Below are 25181 nucleotides of genomic sequence, written 5' to 3'. Positions count from 1 at the left end.
ATTTTCATAGGTGATATCAATGAAATATGTGTGGTAAAATATACGAGTTGTGATTTTCAGTTTGGTACCCTACCATTTTCGACTTATTATCTATAATATGCACGTTAATATTATTGATGATCTCACGATGTATGTTGTCCTTTTTATTCGTTATAAGTTTGCAGCTTCATATAAAAAATCTAAATAATAGAGAGCAGAGAATTTGGTACGATTGAATTATATGCATATAAACTTATTTATTTTCAAAATGCAATATCTAATTTTGAATATTAAATTCGGTTATACAAGTTCATAAGGAAAATTGTAAATAAAACATCTATCCTCCTTCGATGTAACTATAAAGCTAATTCCGAAAATGTTCTCTGATATTACATAACATTGAAGACGTTTGCCAGTTTTGAAGTCAGTAATTTATCTAATTAACATTAATTACCTTCCTCAGAAGAGAGCTACATCTGGAAGCTAACATGTAGTTACTGTTGTCTTTTTTCCTAGCGTAATCCTGTGACGAATATCTCTGTAATCACATTGCTCGAAATACTGCAAAGTCTAGACTCAGGTACGTACCACGTGACAACCTAATGCTCCGTTTTCAAAATCTTATTAGTTCAAACCCATATATTATACCATGTAGTTATTGGTGTGTGTCATTTTCAACACGCATTCAATACCTGGTTTTAGTTGGGCAAAGCCCGCTGTAAGATATTTTGCATTACTGGTATTTTGTTGATGAGGAAGCTGTCCGTAAAGTGGAAAACTTCCTGACACAACTGGTGGTTATAAAGATTATCACTTACATCGTACGCAAGGGATCTTTAAGTGTCACCAATTAATTACAATGTTCTAGATGTACATGTTAACCGATTAGTGCATCTAATTACCCAAGAAACAGACCGCGAATCAAGCTCTGTGAATCGTCGCCAACGCATGACTTTGCAGGCATAATATTTTCGGCACCTTTAAAAGATAGCAACTGATATGGACAGGGCAGTGGGCCTGCTTCCCCAAAACACAGCAAGGAAATTGAAAGGGACAGAGCAGTGGGCCTGCTGACCCAGTACACAGCAAGGAGATCGATAGGGACATGGCAGTGGGTCGGTTGTCCCAGGGAAGTGGGTCGGCTGGACCAGGGCAGTAGGTCGGTTGTCCCAAAACACATTAAGGAGAACAAGCCAATTTTGTGATCTTAAAGACCACTGTCATAAGCACACAGCCAAAAAAAACAAAGGACCAAACAAACACGCAAACAGGGAACGCCTTAGCAAACGAGGGGCCCGCATTGGATCATTTTGGCGGGGCCCCCTGGATTTACGCGCTGGGCACTCTGTGAGCACGGCATTTGGAAATAAACTTTTAAACAAAGTTTATATGATATTGAAATTTTCTTCCATTACTTTAAAATTACTCTCTCTCTCTCTCTCTCTCTCTCTGTCTCTCTCTATATATATATATATATATATATATATATATATATATATATATATATATATATATATATATATATACTTTTTTAAAACTAAATAACACGCGGGGCCCTTGCGAGCGCTGGACCTGATTGGGCCAAATTGGTCCAATCGGCCTAACGCCCCCTCCCCCCCCCCCCGCCCTGCAAACAAACAAACAAGCAAAGAAACAAAAGACATACAATAACAACTGTGATTCCAAAATAAACGTATCATGCATACGCTAAGTACAACACATTGTTGTCATTTCTCGCTATTGAATTGCTGTTTTCATTTATTATTTTATGTTATCTTGTAATCAGAGACGTAGAATCGATTGGATACATAGAAAGACAGTCTTTAAAAATAATACCAACCCATGAAGGGGTATATCCCCAGCAAGGATCACTGTTAAATTAAAAAGAGTAAGGAAACCAAAGGGTTATTGCCTGCGTACTGACTGACATACACGCCTGATTGAAACACACTGTAAGCCTGGAGGTATGATACAATGGAAAAATGGCTAATGAAATCTATACCAGTATATCCAATCTAAAATGTAGATGATCCCCATTTAAAATTTTTGCCCCTAAAGTATAGCCACACAACAGTACAAAACCGGGGAGGGGGGGACACACAGATATAAATGCCCTTTGCCATTCGAACCATGGTTTTGGGTCACCTAATATGCCTATCGGTTTTCTGATACAGTGTTCGCACAAATAAAAAAACGTAGAATACCTGTATAATACATTTGTAAGTTCCTTGAGGTATGTTGGGGGGCTCTCCAGTGAGACCATACATTCTCTCTCACGTTACGAGCATGCTGAAAAAAGTGCATGTAATATGGGATCAATTTTGAGACAGATCCGGTTGTCAAAATTAATGAGAACGAGACACTAGAAAGGCATGGTGATAAGTTTCAGGAAAATCATGATGTTATAGACAGGTTTTAGATGTTGCCTCCCTTCTATGAGTAATTTGGGGATATTGACTTGTGCATTAAACAATATTTCGTCTAATACGGTACTAAAAATCCATTTCAGCAGTTAAGATCCACCATTCTTAATGCTCTTCTTACATACGCATTTACTCATCACAGGACACAGAAGACAATTATACTGTGTAATCCCCAGACCACGACAGCGGACAGGATTTGTTGGCCGTAAGAAAAATTATCCAGCAGGACCCCACCCCTACCCCGAATTACTAATTGTGACGGTGATGGGTTCCCCTGACCGCTGTGGGCCCCCGGCATTTTGTCTACGTTCTACTATCCTGTACGCGACCCTGCCTCAGTCTGCTGTCAGGGCCAGGTGATTGGTGTCTGTCAGTTGTTTTAAGGTTGGTAAACTTTCTTCACAGATCATCCAGTCTCCAAGAAAGAGGACATTTCTTTGCACTCCAGTGATATATTTAAGATAATGGTTATACTGGCATGAACAGCTGCGGTAAAGGATGCAAAGACAACTCTCAAAATGTAGAAATGTTGCCAGATTGAATGTATTAAATATCTTGAGATTTAAGACAGGGCAGCTACCCAAGATGACGTGTTGCATATATCAGCGAGGACAGGAGATAGCGCCCTCACAAAATATGCTAAGGACATGATACTGGACCATTTTATTCAATGGTGTATTCCTTCTGTGTGTGATGCCAGCTAACAAAAAGCGTGTCTGAGCGACACTTTGTACATCGGTCTAAAATAGTGGAGGAAATTGACTTCTATAGTATAAATTGTAAGTTTAACATCGGAAATATGACTACGTACCAGAGAGATGCAATTCCATATGTATATGAGGGAAATGATCTATTTGTAGAAACACAGAAAGGCACTGGAAAATTGCTTATTTGTGAGCCAAGTCCATTTCATTTGTTTGTTCACCTTCTCTCGATCATGTAGGAACAGTGTGCACATTTGAAGAACTTGATTCTGATTAGGACACGGTGGCTTGTCGCCACATCCAATCAAATTCCCAGACCCGAAGTACTCAAATATCTGATCAATCCACCAAGATGTAGATAGGATTCACACAGTGGAAACTTGGCTAGCAAAGATGCTGTCAGAGGCATTTAAGCAGGAGCTACAAGCACAGCAATTATTAAACAACCTAGCAAATAGCTGCTAAAACCAAAGCAACACAAGAAACTGTTGGGGTGCTACCAAAAGAAATAGACGAAGCCATGTCCGCGGCTAATAAATATTGTGATGAGGTTCAGGCTGCTGAAAAGATTATTAATGAACAGCCCAAACCAAAATTAAAAACCAAATATTTTGTCCAAGACGGGTACATGTATCTTATGGGCGATCATGTTGCAACTGTTCAGGTAGGATGTAGAATGCGGCATCATTTACTTTAAACAGATCATGGTGAGGCTAGAGAATGTCAGTAGATCGGCGTGGTATATCGAGAATCACTTGGCACTACAGGGACTGACAAGGGTGATTATTAGCATTTTATCAGTAAAGTACATAAACAAGACGGGGTGAACAATTCTTATTGCCACTAGAAAAAAACAAGTACAGTAACAAGAGCAACAGTCGTCACCATTCAGGTTATTGACCATCTAACATGAACGGACAGTGAGCTACCCCGTGGTGACCAGAGCCACAACACACGTTTGTCTGCATCAAGTGCTGACTGACGCTGACCTGCTTAAAATTGTCATGGATTGCTTACGTGCCGGTAACAATTCCGACGAAATGATTGACAAAGCTACTGGAATTTGCCAGCAAGTTTAAACCAGCAAAAATAATGGGTCGACGCGTTTATCGGGCACTTAATGATGTATTAATTAATGACATTTACCACAGCGACTGATCAGCAATTAGATCGGCACAAACAAAACAATATAATGACTGCCTTCTTAGTATCTCAAGCTAGTCCACCAGTAGCACTCCCAAGCACTGCGATGATGTCTGCACATTTTAGTCAAATTATAACTGTAGATGCAAATCGACGATTGCGTGAACTTGTCGTTAAACGACCATTGACTTCCTTGTTGGCCAAAAAGACAAGTGGCGCTGAAAGAATAAAATCATCGCTGCAAATCTGATAGTTGGCAATGGACTGCCCAATAATGGTTAATCCGCTCGTCGTTTAAAACAATAGCAATTATTATAAAATGTTCAAACTTGTAAAAGATCCCGCAATTGACATGGACGCACCGTTGCTAAAAGACAGTTCCGTCCGTGATTATCAACATTGTTTTTATAACGCACATGCACCAAACGAACGAGTCGTTTAGAACTACAGGTTCAGGATACATATAACTTTTGTCCGCTGAAGCATATTTGAAGTCGACGGTAAACCTGCAAAAACTGATGGAACCGTTTATGGACTTCGTGATCGAGTTGGTTTTGTCAACAACGATGTGATGGCGTTGTTGAGCGGTGCGCGATATTTTAATGATGGAAAAGAAATTGAAATTTGTTTCACTGATGTAGACGTTCAGCAACGATAATTGGGTTGGCAAGGTAGAGCGATGATTATTCACGCACTTTGGGTCCGTCGATGATGTTCTCAAATGATATCGTTTATCTGCCTGAAAACAGATATGTAAATATGATGCCGGCGGCCACCAAGTGACACTGATAACTGAAAAGTACAATCTATGATTTGTTTCGACATGAGCAATGATTGCCGACAATGGTGGTTTTTCACCTGCTAATCTGTTGTCGCCTATCACTGATTTTATAAATCTCAGAAAAGTTACATTTGGAGCTAAATATACAATCGCGCTGAAAGAACGAAGACGATGACGCAATCTGGTATGACGCACTGTCGCAGCTGGACAAGTTATACTTGCAAAATTAACTTTGTAGATGCCAGTTTTTACTCCATCATTCGGTGATAAACAACGATTGCCTGAAAATCAACACTATCATGATTAACAATGAAATTTAACTCGGTTCAGATTATAGTAAGATGACAATTTATATAGAAAATTGCATCACAGCTTGGAATCGTATTTTTGCTTTTCAAGATATTACGAGGCAAAACAAAAAAACAAGAAACCCGATTGTGTTTGACAAGCTCAAAGTCAGCGAAGTGTCGTTGCTGCTAAATGGATATCAGAAACCATCCGAAGAATACAGCTTGATTTAAAAATGTATAATGTTGCTCGTGTGCATTATAAATTAAGATCGTTTATAGGCAAAGATCAAAGTGTTGACACTAAATTATGAGTACATCAGAGAAATGTTTTATCGCCGTATCGAGTTTATTTCTTTTCGTTGGAGTATCTAGATTTATCAATAAAATCCGTGGCTGACATGTACTTTCGTGCTCGTGTAACTCCGGGGTGGGCAGGTTATAACAGAATACAGAGCTATCGCGGTAACGTTATTTGATTACACGCTGACACTGAAAGGTAGAGGCGGACGAATGCGTGTCCTTGATGGCACAGTGAAAAATATGTAATTAGAACGTACACAGATATAAACATGTCATGCAAACCCCACAATGTTGCCCTGACGCAGGACTAAATTAAGAAACAACAGTCAGCGTTTAAACTGGAGCACGCACATTGTAAGGTGGATCAAACAAACTAGCTGACCACCGACAAATCTAGCACGTACATGAAACGACGCAAAATAATATCGGATTCAAACTTGCCGGCTTTGCGAATTTGGTCGCATCGGAGGAATATTTTCTTTTCTGACAGCACTACCCGGGTTGGTCGACGCTGAAGCTTTAGCGGTTGAAAGAACGGCCACGTTAGATGCCGTTGGAGCCGTAGCTGGGATGGCATACAAAGGCGATCGGAGACCGTTTTTAAAAAAGGTGCGGACTCAGACTGACACGAAAACACTTGCAAACAGGATCTGGTATCAGGTCACGCCAGAAAGCACCAAAACTGGAATAATTAATCTTGATTGACAAAAACGCCCGGGTACTCACTGGGTCTCATACGCGATTGACCCACTATTGTAGTTTATTTGGATTCATACGGGATACCCCCCCCAAAAAAAAAAAAAAAAATTAGTCGTGTAGATCAGCGGCGATGTATTTAGATTTTCAACGTTGCCAACACAAACACGTACCGATCGACCAATATGTGGTCGTGAAGTAACTGTGGTGCTTAACGAGATTATTATAATTCATGGAAGATCAAATCGACGAATAACCCATTAAACAGACCTAGATTTGTCCCAGGTATGCGACCAATTCGCCGAACTTATGAATGTTACCAGGGGTTGGTCCTAAAGATGTTGCATTTCAGAATCGATTGGATTGGGACAATTAAAGAAAACAAGTAATATCAGATGGACCGATATTATCACTGGAATACTTGGATCAATTGCAGGTATTCTTCCTTGATTAAACGAAACTAGACGATTTAGATATTCAACCGTGTCTTTGCAAAGTATCCGTCATGAAATCAGCTACGTATACGCCTTCGACCGTCGTTTACAACATTAGTGTCACTGCAAGCCACGTACGTGATAGCATCAGCAATCCAAATAACGGTCAGCATAGTAATTTCAGCCCCATCGGTGCTCAACATAGTTGCAAACCGATTATCCTAATGCGCTATCAACAAGCTACAGGAACACACAAGGATCGCCACCATCGCGAGCAACGTGTACACGTCTATGATTTCTGTAGCGCTGTCTGATGATAATCTCGACTACGACGAATTCGCACATATCAGCAACTTTTATGATCGCGCGTGCGCGTCCCTCCGCGAGAGCGTGGGATAAACAGATCATCGAAACACCGTTCAAACATCAACTTGATTAACAGTTACTAATAATATGACCTCAGAAATCACGTCACGACTCGATCGTGTAATCAGAAACACAACCACGCCGACAATGTGGCTGGTGTCCGTGATTACATCCACATCTGCATTCGAAATATAATTTCCAAAAGCGATCTTAGCGTCAAACAGCCAAGGACTATAAATTGCCCAACTAAGAGTTTATTACAACGGACCAAATATTCTCTCAGAACCGTTCGGCTGTCTATCCGCAAATAATTCGCGGTGTTCTATTACAAAAACAACCAGATGAAACCCCAGACTGGAACTTGGCTGGAATTCCCATTGACGCGTACGAAATCAAGCAAGTCTACAAAAACAATTCAGCGCGTGATAAAAGAACATAGCTGAAAAGGAATCTTCAATTATGCTGTCTGTTCGCGAACCAACATTGGTGTCGCAATCACGGTGACAGACAACGATTGTTACGTCGATATCAACCAGTCATCGGTCAGAACCGTGCTGGGTTGGCCTGACGAGATCAGTTTTTTTGGTGGATCACCATCAGCTGGTCGCAACGAGGAGCTTTGAAGATGGCAGCATACTAATCTAAAACAATACAGGGATACTAGTCCTGAAAGAAGTATCTAAACTGAGCGACGAATATCGTGTGGCTGCACCATGCGACCGTAATTCAATTAAGCACACCGGTAAACACGTTTGGAGAAAAACTGTACAGGATGCATCCATATCGTGCTTGTTTATCTTCCTGTGATAGATATCTTCCTTCGATCACGTCGCAAATTCGTCTAAAAATAAAATAAATAATAAATAAAAATGTCTTTGCGCACGCTCAAGATTTGTTGCAATCAGTCTTGCTAACTCACGAACACGTGAGAGTTTGATAATAAGTTTTTTTTTTAAAACGCCCAATGTAATTTAATTCTCAACACCGACATACCACGCGATCTTTCTAGAAGCGTTATTTAGCCTCGTAAAGGGATCGTTTTATATACCCGTGAGAAAAATATTGATCGGGTGCATGTCGAAGTTTATGTTATAATAGGGTTTTCGCGGATTTTTCTCGTCTGTTATTTTTTTTCTCGATCCGGACAGCCGCCGATAAATGGTTCAATGGATGGTGTTGTGTTTGCTAACATTCGCATCTATTACAGTATTCACTTTATTTGAAGGGTATATTTGATTCTACCGGGTAACATACATTTAATTGTTAAAAGAAACCGCCCCTTTGCTTCTGAAATAACCTAGTTTATTATTTCGTTTGGTCAAATATATTGTATTGCATGACAAATCCGCGCATTTGAACATTTGTAGTGACGAATCATAGAATGCAACAAAAATTCTCATGTTTGAGTCATGATATTTGGCTTTGCAACCCCAAATTAATGTTTTACGCCATGCCGCATAATCGTGCGTAAAAGTTGTTGTATAGAAACCTTTCTTTATTCTATGACTCACTCGTCGTCTATGTGACTTCTTCCTTGCTATTAATGTCGGGCATCCATAAAGCCTGGCCTTGAAAACAGTCAAGATTTTACATTCTACCGTTTAAAATTAAAGTTTGATTCTTCACTATGGCAAGCGCAAGCCATCCACAAAATCTTACTTAAACCAGCATAACATATTAAGTCTTCCCATTCAATTCCTATACGCCGTAAACCTGCATGCCGCTTATATGAACTACTTACATCGTCAAACAATCTCAATGTATATACCATTTATGCTACAATTTGTTTCCATAGCAACATACATACATATTAAATGCGACGACACCTCTTGAGGAGATGTCCGAGATGACCGGATGCATACCAAACAAGGCAGGGTGCAAGGATACCGAGCCGTCCCAAAATATGCCATTTACATGCTACTGGGTCAGTTTTATTCAAATTATTTATGGACATCTTATCGTTGATATTCGTTGAAACACATATATTGTTTTTGCTAACGGTCATTTTTATTTCATTATTTCGATTTATCTGAAGGGTATATTTGATTGTTCAGATCCTGGAAAGGAAAATAAACCACGTTACTTTTCTTTTCTTTTGTAAAGAAAAAAAACAACACTTTAATTTTTTTAAATCACATTTTCAGCTCTCGTTTGATAACAGATAAGGTGTATTACACGACAAGCCCATTTGTTTGGACTTCTAAGTGTCGAATCCACGAACACGTTTGACATGAAAGCATTTTCTCTTGTTTGAGTCACTACCATAGATTCTTGAACCAAACTATGCTTTTATGCCATGTCATCCAGAGAGTTTGGTAAAGATGCACTATTAAAAATTGAAGGTGTTCCACTGAAATATGTTTATTCTTTGATTCATGAATTTGAATATCTGAGGGATGAACGATATAGTGAAATTTTTTAACTTGTTTGTCCATAGCATTTGACTTTTCAAAACCAAATTTAATATTTTTATGCCAAGTCACACAATCATCCAGAAAGGTGCGTAAAGATATGTGGTCTAAGACTAAATTAATTGCACAGAATCTTTCGTTATTATTTGATTCAAACACCGCCTTTTTGATCTTTACGCTTGACTATTTAAAACCAAAGAAAAGCATGGTATCTAGGAAGTTTGGTCTAGTAAACATATCAAGCTATCTTGCGGAAACCATTTCTTCTTGGAGTAACAGTTGCTATGTATTCCAACGTTTAAAACAAATAGTATCGCGATTCTATGGTCTCACACCTTGTAACAGAAAACAGCAAAAACCTAAACTTACATTAATATTAAGTTTGATGTATGTATGTATGTATGTATGTATGTATGTATGTATGTATATATATATATATATATATATATATATATATATATATATATATATATATATATATATATATATATATATATATATATATATATATATGTGTGTGTGTGTGTGTGTGTGTGATTATAATTAAATTGGAAGCTTTTCACCTGACCAATTACCTGACCAGTGTAATAACCTGCTTGCTGCCGATGCTATCTTGGCTCCCAGGATGGCTCTGCGTTGACGTTGAACTTGTGCATAAGATGCAAGCGGCCCTCTTGCTGTATAAGGTAGTGACTAGCTGAATGATATAACCTGCAGTAAAGATCGTTTCTCACAAAATAAATTTGTTATGTCAGATACAAACATGTATTAGCACACGTATCATAAACGTAGTACATAAAAGGTATAGCAGTGAAAGGACTGACCAACGCATCGATCATTTTTGCCCCTTCCATGCACACATCTTTATAAAATAATATTTACCTATCACACTTCATTTTAATTTTCAGTCACCTAAGTAACGATAAGTCATTAGCCTCTGTATTACTTATTACTTGCCTTTATTGGATATATCGTATAGATCATAGGCTATGTATAGAGATATGGGTGGCACAAGCGTATGGTTACAGTTCTAATAAATTCAATCTTAATCGCTACAACAACAACAAAATAGTAAATTAACCGTATTCACCTAACTGTAATGTCACTTTAAAATATTTTGAAATAATTTTATTAAAATATAACCACTCATTTTTTAGCCTCAATTTTGCCACCAGTTGAAGAAGAATTAATGCAAAGGCTCTGAAGTCATTTTTTGCCACTTTAAAAGGGTTGGCGCTATAAGACCTCTTTTTAACCCCAGAATGTAAAAATGTTGAAACAAGTACTTAATCCGGGAATACCAAGGCAAAATATTGATCAACATTTGTAAACCCTAACATTCCATTTGATCCATGAAAAATTATAAAGTTATGACGTCACACCCACGTGCTTACTCGTCATGTTTGACTATCAAATAGCCGTTTTGGGCTACAACTGGAGGTATTTTATAAATAATTCAGGTGGTCTACATGCAATGTCCATTTCATATTTCTACAGAACATAAAGGTATGAGTTAATAATCTATTACTAGAATATCGTTTTCAGTGTCGCATGTGGACCAAGTGTAAAACGATAATATTTAAGTGGTCTAGTAGTTACAGCATCCACCTCGGATGCGGGAGGTCGCAGGTTCGATGCCCGACTGAGTCATACCAAAGTCTTATGAAAATGGTACATACAGCTGCCTCGCTAGGCTCTCAGCGTAAAGAGGTTAGTGTTAGGACTGGTCGGTCTGGTGTCAGGATAATGTGCCTAGGTTGGACATGATGCTGCATGTCTGCGGCATGATGTCCTAGTTCTAGACATCACTGTAAGCTTCCACATTGCAAACATCGTAGCGATAAGACTGAAGAAATGCTAAAGCTACGTTAAAATTCCAATCACACACACACACACACACACATTTTAGCGCTTACTGATACCCTGCGCTTCTATAACGATACTATATATTAACTACATCTTAACTGGAGCTTCTGCTTGAATCAAAATATCAGATGATATAATAAAGAGAAATTAATACGAAGCAACCAGCCTTGTAAATAAGCATATATTGCAGATACACGTTATCACTGATATGTTTACGGATTACACAGCTGTTCCATTACCTTAAAATGGATTAAGGCCATCCCCCCCCCCCCCCCCCCATATTAGCGATACGTACAAGTGATGTGTGTGTGATTAGGATCTTTAACGTAGCTTTAACAATATTTCAGTCATATCACTACGATATCTGCAGTGTGGCTGTTTGTAGTGACAAAACGACAATGTAGCGCGATGTCCCACCCAGGCACATTCTCCTGACACCAGGTCGACCAATCCTAACACTAAACTCTTAATGCTGAGCGCCTAGCGAGGTAGGCCGATAAACCAGCCCTTCGCCCGTGATGATATTGATTTCCGGGTGTGGGGGTGATATCACATATTCATTAAATGTTGCAATTATCTCCATCCAAATTTGTCTGCACACATCGGTGTACTTGTTATATACTTACCGGTATTTCTTGTGGCTGTGCAGCTACCGTTGGCTGAAGGGTTCTTTTGGTGACTTGTAGATTATATTTCCTGAGCAAATTATGTGGTGACTTGTAAATCCATCTGGAATAGCACAACCATCTGTCCCGTGGCCATTTTGAACTTCGCGCTTGATAGGGCTGCTACCAATTTCCGGTAGGTGTCTAAAGTGTACGCGGGTTTGTTCCAGAATCATTTACATGCAGCAAAATTGCATATTTTAATGAAGAGGTGATATCAGACCCACAACATCGTCATCAGCATCAACACATATTTGTGGGGTTGATTTATCGTACTTCTAGCGAGGCAGCTGTTATATTATTTTTGTAACTCTTTGGTATGATTCGGGTGGGATTCGAACCCATGACCACCCGCTTCCGAGGCGGACGCTCTCACCACTAGGCCTCCGGAGCGGTCCGTTGAAGTGATAGTAACAGAATTAGCTATGGTTATACTACAATGACTATATGTTCACTACAACATATATACATATAATATAGTGAAATACCGAGATTTACATTTTTTGTTTCATAAAAAGACTGATAAACATTGTTTTCTTAAAAAAGATTGCCCTAAATGGACGTATGTTCGTCAATAACCATAAATGTTGCCATATTTTTTCATCTTCAAAGAATACAAAACTACCAACGCAACTGAGAATGTCTTTTTTTTACAAGAGACACTTTGTATTATAAAACAATCTTACACAGATGCACATTTCATATGTGTTTTAGTTTGCGCTCCTCCTTTATAAAATCCAAAATGATGACAAACGGTTCTTCTCTCACCCTTATGTGTGTCGCCATGTGGGCGTAAAAAAATAAATCAACTACACAGCATCACAAAAAGCCACCCCAACCCCCTGAATTACAATATCGGTCATCATTTTCATCCTTTCTTTTTTATCATGTTATGGGACAGTAATTAGTACAAATCAGAATACCGTACTATGATGGTAGCTAAATATAGAAGAGGCGCATGAAGGAAATCAAGCCAGAACAACAACAACAACAACAAGCCGCTTATGATACTATTTTAGTAACAGGGTCGGAGAGATAAGAAATGATGTTAAAAATGACGATTACAATGTATCATTTACTTACCTTGATCATTTTCTTAAAAAGTAATTTTGAGAATTTACTTTACACTTATATGAATTCACAATTCTCCTCTCTGAGTTTAATAAACAATGTGTCTTAAACAGTATAGTAAAATACATGTGTTTAGGTGTTGATAGTCATATGTTTTAACCGCCTATCTCTTACTTTGAAACCAAAATACAAAAACTTTGAAACATTTATTTCTGATTGGACATCTGTAATTAGGCTTATTTTTGAGAGAACATTAGATTTGTAAATTTATCCCCTGAAGGGTTCATATAATACATGTCGTGTAGATATGTTCGTCTTAAATAAATATGAGAAGTACATATGTATTCAAGATGATACTCATTTTCAACACACCTGATATTTTCTTTAAGACCTCTTTGATCGATTTCAATTTTAGTGTATCTTCTTCTTTCTGTCATTAAATCATGTTTAGAACATGGAAACGGTGACAATGTTTTACTGAAAATAAAAGGCAGATAAAATGTTATATATTTTTCAATTTCAATAACGACTCGTGCTGATTATATATAATAAGCATATTTTGTACAATCGCCTATCTTAGTTGGCCTGATCTGCAACGAAGAACGAAATATGCTGAAAGTCAGTATTGTATAAATTTAAAATGCAATACGATTAGCATCATTATTCATTTGTTTCCCGTTTGATGCATTACTTCAGGACTCAGCTTCACATTATCCTCTGCAGTAGAGAAAACTGAAGACTAAATTTTGATCCCAAATTTACTCTAACAAAGAGAAAAACAATTGATTATAGAAGACGAGACGTGCGAAGCTAGCGAGCTTGTTGCTAAGTCGCCACTAAATGGAATATCAGCAGTTCGAGTCGCAACAGGGGGCGTGCGTATTTTGATCTTTTTAACTTATAATACCCTGGAATCAGCCCACCCCCAACCCCGACCTGGCCCTGACTCAGGATATGTATGTTTAGACAATATGAATAATATGACCTTTTTAGTCAACGTAAGCATATTAGTCGACGTAAACAAATTAGTCAAGGTAAGCGTAGTAGTCAACGTAAGCATATTAGTCGACGCAAACAAATTAGTCAACGTAAGCGTACTAGTCAACGTAACTGTAATCCATGAAAAAGGTACCACATCGACAAAAGAAAATGATTGGCTATTTAATGATTGTTTTCCTTTATTAAAAGCGATCCTACTTAACAATGAAACACACACACGCACACACACGTACACACACACACAGATATATATATATATATATATATATATATATATATATATATATATATATATATATATATATATATATATATATATATATATATATATATATATATAAAATACATTAACTTTTCATTCCTTTATTAAAGACAAATGAGTCATTTGTAAAAGTACATGACATCCGAATTTTTCGCTGACTGTTTAGTACAGCATGTGGCACCAGTTTGACTCTACTCCGTTCAAACAAGTATGTAACAAAGTTATTAGCCCTTAGTTTCATCCTACGAGCTGTTTTCTTTATTTGTGGTTTAGACATTTTACATTTTAAACCATTATATATTAAATATGTCAACGTGAGCAAACACACATATGAACATACAAACATATTAAGCAGAACGATTCTGTAAGAAGCTGCAGATGAATCGTGATAAAACTTAAGCCAATCTGATCACCACAAATAGACTTTCTCCTCAATAGTTCCAGTACATGTATTACGAGTTACAAAGCAATGTTTTGTTCTCTAAATAATAATTTTAAAAAATGTTTTCCAATTGGGCTTAAAATTATGGAAAGCTATCTTTGTGGATGAGTCAATGCTATCCAAGTAGTATTGGTGTTTACATTTTCCGAAACTTCGACCGAGTAAATCAAAGCGGATATGAAACTATGCATTTCGCACCAAGAGTCATCGATTCGCTTCGTTCCACATCCACCCTTTGCACATATAGCTAGCCACGACAACTTTCGAACGAAACGTTACTGTCTTTTGCAAGCAATATGGTAACTTCCATGATGTATGTCTACATGCCTTGACTTGAAAGCAAAACATGTATGAAAAGTTAAAATTGCTGAAATTTATACTAGGCACGTGTCATTGTCTACTAAGAGCGCTATTCGTATTCCCAATTATTTTCCATGGCAGATGTAACAATTAATCTCATTTCATAGGTTTCTTCGAACTACAGCCAATCAGACAGCGGAACAGCAAATACTATTTTGTCTAGCTATACCAAGCCAGGGTCGATATGGAATGACGTGGATAGACGACCCTCCGCTGCAGAAGATGAGTGGCCATGTTCTGAGTATGTTGCCATTAGAGAGTAGGGGTGCAATATTAAACCTATATATGATAGTGAGATCATATGAAATAACCCGCTACGAAAACAACCGAAACATCTCTTCTTTACATGACTACACATATTAACATTGTTATTCCCGCTTAGGATTTGAATGCAATAGCAGCTGGGGTTTTACCAGTTTTTGCCCAAGGAAGACTTTCCTAATGTCAAAACTTTTGCATCAAGGTACCTTTCAATCTTTGGAACAACATACCTGTGGGAACAAACATTTTCAAGAATGAAATACGTGAAGAACAATTTGAGAACAAACTTGTATCGATGATAATCTCAGGTCACTGTTGATGTTAGGGACATCAAATCTAAAGCCAGAAATGTCTGCTATTTTGGCATCCAGGAAACAATTTCACCATTCCCACTAATACAGGTGTTCATGTGTAGTGTATCAATGTGTTATTAAATAATAATTGAATAAAATAATATTAAATAAATAATTAAAAACAACATCCATGTTTTGATTCTTTTTTATTTGGACCTCGAGTGTGTAGTCGGCCCCCGAACTGCTGTTTGATAGTTAATGCGGCCCTCGGGCTGAAAAGTTTGGAGACCCCTGTAATAGCTGAACAAAACGGTAGGTACGCAGTGGTCTATTACCTTTCAGTGTGATCAACTAAAACAAATTATACAGTGATTTGTTAACAATTTTAATGCATTACCAATAGCATGATAATTTTGCAAATCACGATAAATAATCACTGTGATCTGTATATTCATCGTTGTTAATTGCATTTAGGACATCTCGTTAAAACCAAGTTGGTAAAGATCTTTATTACTTGGACTGTTGATGTTAAGCATGTTCCTATGTTTATGTCATATCACTTGATCACTGGTACTTTGAAATATATTTTAAAAGTCATCAAAACTGTTCTTTTTGATTCCTGTATCACATCAAATCCTGTTATGGCGTACTATTCATGGTTGAAATTAAAATTTATTTCATTTCATTAAAGATGATTAATGCCCTTGCTTGAACACAGAATGTGTCTCGCATAGATGCATTTTGGCGGAACATCCAGGACGCAGCAAAGACTAAGAACGAGAACAAAGAACTTAACTTTCATCAGGCTACGTAAACTACCTGATAGGGTAATGCCGCAGAGGACTTGAACCTCCAGGTTGCAGAGGTTGTAGTAGAAGAAAATGAAGACAGACTCTCTTTGAAGGAAATATCTGGTATAGACGTTCGATGTGTACACATGACCTTAGGCGAGTAGGCGTCGCTGGCAATAGAGGAAATACGTCATTGTACCTGGACCTCTAAGCCATCTCCAAAAAAGGAATGAGACGATATACCACAACAGAGTGACCTTCCAAAAAAGAATGTAGATGAAATGATAGCGCAACAGACACCATCCCATCCCCCAGTGCGAGATGATCATCATTGCCAAGAAACACAGCTTCATTACCCAGAAAATTCTCATTAAAAGAATACAGAAACAAAAAATTCAAACAGACAGACAAAACAGAATAAGTAAAATAAAATAGTAAAAATAGGAGAAAAAACAAAAAGGATATGAACAGTACCATTTCAGTCGCAATTTGGAGGGACAGAACATCCGGGCCTTATCGCTGAATATAAATGGATTAAAAGATAAGCAGACAAAATAATAAACGTAGCCAAGGGGCATGATATAGTATTGTTACAGTAAACACAGAGAATAGAGACAAATATAATTCTGCAGATTAGGAGGAATTAAATGCAGTAATGACAACAAATTATAAAATTCAAAGCTGGGTTGAGGTGGTTTTAATCTTAAAAGAAAAATTATTGAAACTAAAATGGGGTATAATGCCGATTCATGACCAATTGGAGAAGACTATTACAAATTTAATTAAATGGGTGGGACATACCTAACTTATTTTTGCCATCAGGATATAGTGAGAGAACAAAGACGATATTATTAAATTGACAATATATAAAGGATTTCACAACGGAACATTTTACAAAAGGAGATTTGAACTGGATCGACTCAGAAATAAAGATGAGTGATATAACAAAGATTAAAGATTAGAACATCTGTTTTTTTTTTAAAATCATTCAACAAAGTAATACAATCAACACATGTTGAAAAATGAACAAAAGACAGATAGAATATATTCACAAATACGGAATAACATACGGAATCAGATTGTACAAATACTACGTGTCTAAAGTAGAATTCAAGCATGCAAAATACTAAGAATAAAAATATCAGATGACAGCCCGGTGGAGGTCATTTTAACATCGAAACAAAGGATCCAATGGGGGAACGGATATTGGAAAATGAACAACTCTGTACTGGATGAGGAAGATAATACAATGAGAGTAAGCGACTTGCTAAACGACTTTATTAAGAAGGGAAGCAAATATATTGTAGATGATTGAGAGAACTTTAAAAATGGAGATTGAAAAATAAGTATAAGATATGGTAAGACAATTACAGAGAAAGGAACATAAAAAAAATGTAAAGACACGATCGATAACGATTAAGCAAGCAGTGTAGAAAAAAGGAAATGCTAGGGGCAGTTAAAGGTATACTAAAATATGAAACTCAAAGGGCAATGGTAATAGCAGGGAAATTTTTGGAACTATAAACAGCAGCAAAAGGAAAATGCAGAAAACCGGAACTAAAAACTGGGAAAGACTAAGGTATGGATATACTAAAGAAGAATAACATTGTTTATAGGGAAGAAAAGGGAAATAAATGGGGGGGGGGGGGGCTATGCACACTATGCAGATTTGCACAGCACACAGAACATCAGACAAGAGAAAGTAGATGAGCATTGCGATAACATAAAATTGAGACAAATAACAAGAGAATGAAAAATAAACCGTGATCAATTTATCCCAGGAGAGGAAATAAAAATGTCATACCAGCAAAATACAGGGAAGTCACTGGGATCCAATGGCTTAATGACAGACGTTTATATAAAAAATTTAATCAGGTCATGATCTTATTAGAATACACGTACACCAATATGTTTTAATAATGAGATAACGAAAACAATGATAAAGGAATAACTACATTGACATTTAAAGGGAAGTGGAAAAAGAAGAATTAAAAAAATTGGCGCCCAATTACACTTTTAAAAGGATTACATAATATTAAGCAAAAAACTAACAATGGGATCAAAGACTGCGGGGGGGGGGGGGGGGAAGAAATAATTAATATAAACCAGAATTGTGGGTGAGGGGAAGGAATGTATTAAACAACACGTTTACGATAAAGACATATGAATATATGCACTTCAAGGGAGAAAAGGGGGTTAAGATTTCGTTTAGTTAAGGGAAACATTCGAAAGAATACAACAATGTATTAAAATAAATGGTTTCTGGTCTTTTGTAACTAGATTAATTTTTTTTAGAAATATAAGCTCTAACGTTGTAATGAATTGAGCAAAATCTGAAGGTCTTAGGATAGAAAGATGTGTGAAACAAGGGTGTTCACTATCAATGCTTTTACTAGTGCTACCTGTAGAAGTATTAAGTATAAAAATAAAACAAATAAAAAATGTAGAGGGCATACAAAATACAAAATTTGGAATATGAACTGAAAATGCTACAACATAAAAAAAAATATTGCGCGAGCTTCATAAGAGATAGGTTTTACTTTAAACATCTTGAAAAGGAATTGTAAAACTTTGGGAAAGCCTCAGGGTCTAAAGTAAACCACGGGAAAACAGAACTGTTATAGATTGGAAACTGAAGGGTATACCGCCCGGGTCTACCCCTGGACCTAATTAAAGAAAAGATTGTAGCACTGGGGATAAAATATGTGAAAGATGAGACCACAATAAACTTTGAATAGCTATTAGATACGATTAAAAAAAGATTGAAATTTGGAAATACTCAAGAATAAACCTATTGGATAGAATACTAGTTGCAAATACCCCCCCCCATATATATATATATATATATATATATATATATATATATATATATATATATATATATATATATATATATATATATATATATGATAGAGTAAGAAATATATAAAAGCACAAACGATTAAGCGTGGGTCTCGTTAGATATCTATTTTTGGGGATATACGGTGCGAAAAAATCCCGAGATTTACATAAATCACAAATTGTCTAAACTCAAAGAACCAACCAGGAAACTGGGCGGAGTAAAATACATAAAATAGCGATATAATTTCTTTAAATACAGAAACAACCCCGCTGTATGGATGAGAGATGACAAAAATACATATAACATTTTAAACAAGGAAAAGAAATAGACTGACACAGCACAAATTAGAAACAAGAAACAAGAAGTACAATGTACTAAAGTCTGGGGAATGCCAGGATAAACTGACTCAACTTCAAAATAAAATGACATTTACAAAATACCTACATGGTATCAGGCTAACAGGGGACGCGGCATTAAACAGACATGTATAGAAAACTTAAAATTTGTTGCCAGTCACAGCCAGTCCAGACAGAAACACGGATGTAGCAATAACACAACAATATAGAATGTACACATATATCACACGCTGGACATAAATATATCCATGGTAACGATCACTAGTTGGAAACATGGCAAGGACCCCAGCCGTAAGGTGCAATACATTGAGGACGGTAGTAAAAGCCATTACCTTAAGGCCAGGAGGCGGTACGACTAGGGACCTGATAAGGAACATGATCAAGTATGCCTATACCAAATAAAACAACGAACCCTAATTCAAATTACATAAAACTTTTACCAAACTTCCTCTTGATTTTACACTATTATCAACAGACTATGGGGGACAACACACATATATAAAACCATTTCAAACACTTCCGAAACAATGGGGGGGGGAGGTGTCACATCGAAAGTCGCCAGCCTAAAATGGCTAGAGAGCGGAGAGGGGTCAACAAAAGAACATGGAACGGTCAGTGCTTAATAAAAGAAGGAATTATCGTCCAAGAATGGAAAATAGAACATATGTAGGAAAGTCGATAAGCAAGAAAAGGGCTTTCCGGTGAAAATGCAAGAAATATTCAAACAAAGAATGATGTTAATGATGTTTTCTTCTGTTATAAGACACAGAGACTGCGAGTAGTCACTGCAAACGAAAAGAGAACAGTATTGGAAAGTATTCACTCTCCCGAGCATGGCGGGCATCTTAGTATCAGTAAGACGAAAGTACAGATTTAAGATTTAAGTTCTCTGTTTTATTAGCGACTCAGGTGTCCATTTCATAAAGAACGCTTAGGACCAATATTGATCTTAGGTCAAATTTCCCAAAATAATTCAGAAAACTTTAATATAAAAAATACGCTTTTTTCTTATGTATTAAAGCTTTTCGAGAGAACTTTGCAAATTTAAAAAAAAAGAGAAGAAAAAAGCTTTTAATCACAGCATTAGGGACAAATAACTTTTCTGCACTAAGTCTAAGACTTGTATTAAACAGAGACCTAGTTTCTAAGTTTAGATTCATCATGATTATATATACAATATACAATACCGTTTTGGAGAAGAGACGTTTTCCAATCCAATTCATACATTGATATGATTAATTTGTTGTGTGTTCATCTCGTTTATACATAATATCAAACTGGATACTGTTAAAACTAAAACTTACCCGATTTTTTATGATGTTTAGTTGTGATCTGAGCTCACATTGCCTTCTTCCTGTAAGCCAACACTACTGGCACGTGAAAGATTACTATTGGATCCATAATGTTTCGTATTGATCTCTCAATTAGTATAGATTACGTATTTCGGTTATGAAGTAAATTATTTATAGATTTTGAACTGTTGCGTTACTTTGTCGCATGGCAAGTAAGTCAACCTGTGCTTGATAAAAAATACTAGCATCTGTTTCGTTTTATTTTATCGATCAGACTTAGAGTCCTGGTAATACATAAGTACTTGGTGAAACCCCCACCTCACTTAAATAGTGTCCCCCTTCATTGCAAAAATGGATCTATTGTAATAAGCACAGTAAAATTACATATTTTCACCCCTCCAACTCGCACACATACATCATTCAATGATCCTTGTTGCAAAAAATACGCTATAAGGAAGTGGCAAATATATTTATCGTGTGTACGCATGAAACACTATAGCTAACAGCGCTAACAAATTATGTCTCGTGTAAGTGCGAAGCCGGACGGACGCCTTTTAGTCCACATTGTTTGCATTATTGTTGAACACTGTTTGAACTTTCGTTTTACACGATAATCAAGAAATATTTATAGTCAAACGTTAACACATCAAATATATACAGATAAACACCCGAATAAAGTCGGAAATAGAACAACTTTTTATGTTTGACTTTATTAATTAGAGTTATACACCATCTGATGTAGGGTATGCCGTGAAAAATTATGTGATAAGCAATTTAGGCTTTTATATACGATAAAAATTATGTGATAAGCAATTTAGGCTTTTATATACGATAAAAATTATGTGATAAGCAATTTAGGCTTTTATATACGATAAAAATTATGTGATAAGCAATTTAGGCTTTTATATACGATAAAAATTATGTGATAAGCAATTTAGGCTTTTATATACGATAAAAATTATGTGATAAGCAATTTAGGCTTTTATATACGATAAAAATTATGTGATAAGCAATTTAGGCTTTTATGTACGATACTAACGATATGGGTTGCAGGATGCCACTTTTCAGGAAATAGTCTCTTGTAACAATTTAAAAAAAATATAATTAGGATTCTTTTAAAACAAAAACCATTGCTCCAATATGTTTGAATAAAAGTTATCTGAAAAAAGGTTTATATTTTATATCGGGCGAAGAAAATATCTGGTTCAAACATAAATCCCAGCCCCTCACTCCCGGAAAACTGGTTGGTAGCTTATTCCACATTTCTTTTCAAATTTAGCCTGTTTACGGAAGTAAATAATGGTAAAGTATTTCGTAACAATTTTGGTGGCAGCCATGGGATAGCAAAGTTGTTGGAAATATGAAACTAACATTGAAACAGTACAAGTACCAAAGTTTTATCTGAGTAGTGTAGCTGCAAATTTCTATTGGAAATGCTCTGTAATTGTGTGTGTGTGATTCATGTTAAGCCAAGGATAAATAAAATAAGGATTGAAATTGCGACCCAATGTAGCATTATGGATGAGGAAGTAGGAACGATTGTTGAAGAGCACATCATTGCAAGGGATAGAACCAAAAGGAAACAGCAAACAAATTTGATGCAATTTACAGATATTGAAGGAGACTTCAGTGGTGAAGAAGCATATGATATGGAAATAGAGAATGTGTGTGTGTGTGTGTGTGTGTGTGTGTGTGTGATCTGGATTTTTAACGTAGCTTTAACAATGTTTCAGTCATATCGCTACGATGTCTGCAGTGTGACAGTTTATAGTGATGCCTAGCGCAGGGGCATCATGCCGCAGACATGTAGCATGATGTCCCACCCAGTCACATTATCCTGACACCAGGCCGATCAGTCCTAACACTAACCTCTTATTGCTGAGCGCCAAGCGAGGCAGCTGTTAGTACCATTTTTGTAAGTCTTTGGTATGACTCGGCCGGGGATTGAACCCACGACTTTCCGCATCCGAGGCGGACGCTCTAACCACTAGGCCACCGGAGCGGTGAAATAGAGAATGAACATCCGGTAAGAAAACTAAAGAAAACACAGCGCAAACTAAAAATATCCAAGGACACCAACTAGCAAACTGAACGCGACTGGTTGCAGTTTGAAAGAAAATGATGTGCAATTGAAAGACAAAAATTAGACCTTGAAAGGGAGAAGCTGGGAATGGAGCACAGTCTTAAACTTAAATAGCCTGAGTTAGAGATAGAAAGGGTGAAACATCAGAAAGACGTAGATAAAAAGAAAGACAGCCTCACATTCAAAGTCAAACTTCAAACTTACAATCATCAAGCGAATGAAGATATTCATACATTTCTCTCAGAATCTGACGCCGTGGCAGATCATGCAAAATGGGGCGAAGAAATGAAAACCTGCAACGGAGAACGCTGCTAACAGGAGAGGCATGAGAGGTAGCACAGCAAACAAGCAAGAGCTATGTTGAGCTAAGAAAGACCTTGATAAATAGCTTTGGTAAAAGACCTCGCGAATATTTTAGCCAGTTAGTTAGCATAAGAAGTGATGCTAATGAAACATACAGAGGTTTGACGGTACTTATGGAGCAGTATTTGACACGGTTTATTGATAGTCGAGATCCACATAGAGGTTTAGCAGATGAGTACTTATTGAAGGCTCTCCCGACAGTGCAAGCCCAGTGGATAAAGCGTAATAAGGGCAATGGATCTGTTGTCGATGCTGCTGACGACTACATTTTGCCCATCAAAGACAGCAAGTTTGACCCCAAGCATAGCCGACAACATAGCAAATAAACAAGGATCAAGTTCACCTCAATCCAAGAAAACTAGTTTGATAGAAATATTCTATGGAGACAAAAAGTGCTATAAATGTCACCCTAAGGGTCATGTTTTGCGTGATTGTAACAACAGAACTAAACAAATTCAAGCAACCTACTTTGTCCAGAATATCATTGGGAACAACAAGGAAATATTGTTTGTTAAAGATACAGGTACAGACATGACCTTGATACGTGATGACCTTGTCGATAAGTCATGTATCCTTGACGGGTAGAACCTGACACTCTACACTGCCATTGGACAGCCTTTTGAGGCGAAATTAGCCATAGTAGAATTAGACACGACATACTACAAGGGACATGTCCATGTTTGACCGGTATCTGACTTGGCATCGCAAGCGCTGCTTGGTATGGACATTCTACGTAGGAAACAAAGGACAATGGTAGTAACAAGGATCCAGGCAAGGGCGCGAAAAGAGGAAGCTGAAGGAAGTGAAAGAAAAATAAAAGAATATGGGGTCCGATCCCATGAACTGGACAACGTGCATCTGCATAGGCTATTTTCGGACGACGATAGTGATCATGGTCTTGATGAGGACGAGGATGACATTCATCATGAAGATGAGGCTGATGACAAGAACTTGTCGCTTGATCAGCTGCACAATGTTAATGTAGAATTGATTTCTTAGTATCAAAAGAATGACAGCTCGTTGGCTGGTGTGAGAGAAAAGGCCCTGCCATCTGAGAGTGAAGCAGAAGGCGTGGGCGATGCATTTTCTGGGAGCATATAATTTTAAAACGGAAGTGGAAGTCATTGGATGGAGAGAAAAAAATATCGAATCCAGTTAGTTTGTCAGAGCAGTTGTGTCAAGCCGTGGTGGAGTTAGCGCATGATATACCGCTTGCTGGTCATTTAAGAAGGGAGAAAACGAAGGCTAGAATAACAACCACGTTTTATTGGCCAGTAATGTTTGGGGATATTCAAAAACACTGTCAGGCCTCTGACATCTGTCAAAAGACAGCAAGAACAGCGAAGGCGAAAGCTCCAGTGGTATATTCAACAATTGTGTCTGACCCTTTTGTTAAGATTACGATGGATATCATTGGCCTACTACAGCGCTCAAAGGCCGATAGCAAATATATACTAACCATAGTAAATGAAGCTACCAAGTATCCGGAAGCAATTCCTTTGAAGGACACTGAGGCCAAAACAGTGGTCAACGCTTTAATTTGCCTATTTAGTCGGGTTGGAATACCAAAGATTATCGTTACAGACCTAGGAACCAACTTCACAAGTACTCTTCTAAAAGAACTCTACGACATGTTGAACATCAAGGGGATAACAACCACCCTCTACAGACCACAATCCAATGGAAAGGTCGAAATATTTAATGGCAC

The 25181-nt window shown here is 37.3% G+C and overlaps 1 protein-coding gene across 8 annotated transcripts in view; it reads right to left on the bottom strand.

Moving 5' to 3' along the window:
* The window catches only part of LOC149806905 (ornithine decarboxylase-like), a 142233-nt gene that overhangs the window by 82073 nt on the left and 34979 nt on the right, over nt 1–25181 (bottom strand). For 5 of the 8 annotated variants that reach the window (XR_016421262.1, XM_089959440.1, XM_089959488.1 and 2 more), the window contains exons 2-3: nt 13502–13606; nt 10103–10238 (exon numbers count right to left, since the gene is read on the bottom strand). The gene's annotated coding sequence lies outside the window, so the exon portion shown is untranslated. Of the gene's footprint in view, nt 1–433; nt 545–10102; nt 10239–13501; nt 13607–25181 lie in introns of those variants that run through there. The other 3 variants (XM_089959467.1, XM_089959459.1, XM_089959477.1) reach the window with 3 other exon arrangements.

Source organism: Sinohyriopsis cumingii, chromosome 1 (genome assembly GCF_028554795.1).
Source record: "Sinohyriopsis cumingii isolate HCF-2022 chromosome 1, ASM2855479v2, whole genome shotgun sequence".
NCBI lineage: Eukaryota > Metazoa > Mollusca > Bivalvia > Unionida > Unionidae > Sinohyriopsis > Sinohyriopsis cumingii.
The sequence above is the reverse complement of the archived record's forward strand: the minus strand, read 5'-3'. Positions and strand labels throughout refer to the sequence as shown.